The 4,118-nt window shown below is 58.4% G+C and overlaps 1 non-coding gene across 1 annotated transcript; it reads left to right on the top strand.

The window, feature by feature from the left end:
* The first annotated feature begins 3,443 nt into the window (after positions 1-3,443).
* On the top strand, positions 3,444-3,562 carry LOC131862400 (5S ribosomal RNA). Its single transcript, XR_009361416.1, has one exon. It is a non-coding gene; the product is annotated as a 5S ribosomal RNA (ribosomal RNA).
* The last annotated feature ends 556 nt before the right edge of the window (positions 3,563-4,118 follow it).

Here is a 4,118-nt window from a genome sequence, read left to right on the forward strand (position 1 = left end):
AGTCAACCCATCAAACCCAACACCTCCCCTATATAAAGCTATTTGTCTGATTCTCATACATGTGTAGTCTACAGGGAGCCAATTAGGACATCGACCCCAACTTTTGACTTCTTAACGAAAACAAGGTCTTTGAGGTTGACGTTAATGCGCACAACCAGGGGAGTCGACCCATCAAACCCAACACCTCCCCTATATAAGCTATTTGTCCGATTCTCATACATGTGTAGCCTGCAGGAGCCATTAGGACATTGACCCCAACTTTTGACTTCTTAACGAAAACAAGGTCTTTGAGGTTGGCGTAATGCGCACAACCAAGGGAGTTGACCCCATCAAACCCCAACACCTCCCCTATATAAGCTATTTGTCTGATTCTCATACATGTGTAGCCTGCAACAACGATTAGGACATCCACCCCAACTTCTGAATTCGTCTGCGTTGACCGCACCAAAGGTGCACGCCTTGGTGCTCACCAAAATCCGACTTCCGACTTCTTCTGCTATGCGGGGTCTTTGAGGTTGGCGCAGTGCGCACAACCAGGGGAGTCAACCCACCGAATGCAACACCTCCCCCTATATAAGCTATTTGTCTGATTCTCATACATGCGTAGACTGCAGCAATGATTAGGACATCCACCCCAACTTTTGACTTCTTAAACAAGACAGGGTCTTTGAAGTTGGTGCAGTGCACACAACCAGGGGAGTCGACCCATCAAACGCAACACCTCCCCTATATAAAGCTATTTGTCCGATTCTCATACGTGTAGTCTGCAGCAGCGATTAGGACATCGACCCCAACTTCCGAATTCGTTTGCATTGACCGCACCAAAGGTGCACGCCTTGGTGTGCACCCTGGAGTGCACTTTGGTGCTCACCTCGGTGCACACTTTGGTGTGCACCTCGGTGTGCACCAAAGGTGCGCACCTTGGAGCGCACCAAAGGTGTACACTTTGGAGCGCACCACATAGGGTCTTTGAGAGGTTGGCGCAGTGCGCACACCAAGGTGGGTGTTGAGGTGCGTGCCGAGGTGGGTGGGTGCTAGGGTGCGCTCCATGGTGGGTGCCAGGGTGGGTGCGTGCTAGGGTGGATTCCAAAGAGGGTCATAGGGTGGGTGCCAAGGTGGGTTGGTGATATAGTGGGTTCAAAGGTGGGTACTAGGGTGGGTTCCAAGGTGGGTCACAAGTTGGGTGCCAGGATGCGTGGGTGTTAGGTTGGGTGCCAAGGTGGGCTCCTGCGTGGGTGGGTGCTAGGGTGGGTTTCAAGGTGGACGCGAGGGCGGGTGCCAAGGTGGGTAACAAGTTGGGTGTTAGGATGGGTGAGTGCTAGAGTGGGTGCCAAGGTGGGTGGGTGCTAAGGTGGATGCCAAGGTGGTTCACAGGGTGGGTGGGTTCTAGGGTGAGTTCCAAGGTGGGTCACAGGTTCAGTGCTAGGGTGGGTGTCAAGGCGGGTGTCGAGGTGCCTGGGTGCTAGGGTGTGGATGCCAATGTGGGTCATAGGGTGGGTACTAGGGTGGGCTGCAATGTGGGTGCCAAGGTGGGTAACATGCTCGGTGGGTTCTAAATTGGGTGCCAGGGTGGGTGTGCACCCACCTTGCCCGAGGTGGGTGCCAAGGTGCCAGTGTGGGTGGGTGCTAAGGTGGATGCCAAGGTGGGTGAGAAGGTGGGTGATAGGTTGAGTGGTAGGATGGGTGGGTGCCAAGATGGGTCACAGGGTGGGTGCAAGGGTGGGTAGGTGCTAGGGTTGGTGTCAGGGTGGGTGGGTGCTAGGTTGGGTTCCAAGGTGGGTGCGAGGGTGAGTGTCAAGGTGGGTCACAGGTTAGGTGCTAGGATGGGTGAGTGCTAGGGTGCAAAGGTGCCAGGGTGGGTGCTAGGATGGGTCGATGCTAGGGTGAGTGGCAAGGTGGGTCCACAAGTGTCAAGGTGGGTGCCGAGGTGGGTGCCAAGTCGGCGACTGCTATGGTGGATGCCAAGGTGGGTCACGGGGTGGGTGCCAAGTTGCTAGGTTGGGTTCCAAGGTGGGTGCCAACGTGGGTGCTAGGGTGCGTGGGTTAAAGGGTGTGTCACAACGTGGGTGCCAGGATGGGTGCGCACCCACACTGGCCAAGACGGGTGCGGGTGCAAGGTTGGGTTCCAAGCCCGGTCACAGGCTGGGTGCTAGGATGGGTGGGTGCCAAGGTGGGCACCAGGGTGGGTGCACCCACCCTGGCCAAGGTGGGTCACGGGGTGGGTCCTAGGGTGGGTAACGGGGTGGGTACTAAGGTGCGTGCCAAGGTGGGTCATAGGGTGGGTGCCAAGGTGGGCACCAGGGTGGGTGTGCACCAACCCTAGCCAGGGTAGGTCACGGGGTGGTTGTCGGGGTGGGCGTCAAGGAGCCAAGGTGGGTGGCAAGTAGCCAAGTTGCGTGCCAAGGTGGGTGTCGGGGTGGGTGCCAAGGATCCAAGGTGGGTGCCAAGGAACCAAGGTGGGTGTCTGGGTGGGTGCCGAGGTGGGAGCCAGGGTGGGTCCCAAGGTGAGTGCAAAGGTGGGTGCCAGGGTCAAGGTGAGTGCCAATGTGGGTTCCAAGGTGCCAGGGTCAGGGTGAGTGCCAATGTGGGTTCAAAGGTGCTAAGTTGGGTGCGAGGTTGGGTGCGAGGGTGGGTGGGTGCCAAGGTGTGCTAGGTGGAAGCCCGGGTGGGTCGGCATCCCATGGGTGTCGAGTTGGGTGCCTGATGGGTGCTTCTTGTCAAGTTTTAGTCGTCGGGACTCATTTCGAGCCTTAGAGGTCGTTTCTTGTCCGGTTGCCCTGTCTTCGACCTGGGAACCCAATTTTGGTCCTCGGGTCCCATTTTTTTTTGTCTCGCATCCCACTTTTGGCCTGTGGCCTTTTCGGGGTCGATTCTCGTTTTGGGCATCAGAGCATGTTTCTTCTCCTAAAACCCAATATTTGTTTATTAAGTCTCGGAACACATTTTTGTTCTCGTGGACCCATCATGGGTCTTGGAACGCATTTGTGGTCCTTGGGTCCCATTTTGCATCCCGAAACTTGTGTTTTGGTGCTTGATCCCTATTTTGGGTGCCCACCTTGCACCAAGTGCGCACCCGGGGCAAACCGAGCGCCTTGGTGCACCGGGGCAAGATCGAGCGTGCACCCGAGGCGCCCCGAACATGCACCAAGGTGCACTCGGCCCACATGTGAGCGCAGGTCGTTGCGCCCGAGGTGGTGTGTGGGCACCGCGTTGCAGACGGGACACTGCACGCACACGACGCCCCCTCCAGGTGCACGCACGTAGGCCGGGCCGGGTGCACACCCGACGCCCTAGCAAGGTGCGCGCACCCGGGCAGGGCTCACACTTGGCGAACGGGGCGCACTTCGCGAGGGAGGGTGTGCACCTCGACGGGGGTGGGTGGCCGGGGTGGATTCGCACGTGGGTCGCGGTTTGCTAAGTACACACTGCGACAAGCTCATAACGGGTGCGATCATACCAGCGTTAGTGCACCGGATCCCATCAGAACTCCGCAGTTAAGCGCGCTTGGGCCGGAGTAGTACTGGGATGGGTGACCTCCCGGGAAGTCCCGGTGTTGCACCCTTTTTTAGTTTTTCGCCGGGCGTCGCAATGCTATTTGAATAAACCTTTTGCCCGTTTGCGTTCTCGTCGGGGCCGGGCCGGGCCGGGGTGCGCTGCCCGCACTACCGCGCGCGCGGGGGGCGACACCGAGCGCGCACCCGAGGCGCCCCGAGCACACAGGCCACGGTGCAACCCGGGCGTTGTGCGCGCACCCCGGTGCGCCCGAGGTGCTGCGCGCGCACCCAGGTGAAATCGGTGTGCACCTCGGCCAGTGCGCGCTCGGTCGAGTCGCGCACGTTGGCCAAGGTGCACGGTGATGTTTCTTACTCTAAGGTTCCGCACCAGACGCCCGGGACAGGTGAGCGAAGCTGGGCGGGGCCGGGTGCGCGGCCGGGGCAGGTGCACGCAGCTGGAGAGAGCTTTGGAGCACACTTCGGAGCGCACCAATGATGCGCTCCATTCAAAAGTTTCCTGAAAAGGCAAAAAAAGTTGAGATTATAGAATTTCCCACTTGAGAGATTGTAAAAAAAAAAAATTTAAAATGAAGGAAACGCGGGTGCCAAGGTGTGCGCAGCCCA

This window comes from Cryptomeria japonica, unplaced genomic scaffold (genome assembly GCF_030272615.1).
Source record: "Cryptomeria japonica unplaced genomic scaffold, Sugi_1.0 HiC_scaffold_42, whole genome shotgun sequence".
Lineage (NCBI taxonomy): Eukaryota > Viridiplantae > Streptophyta > Pinopsida > Cupressales > Cupressaceae > Cryptomeria > Cryptomeria japonica.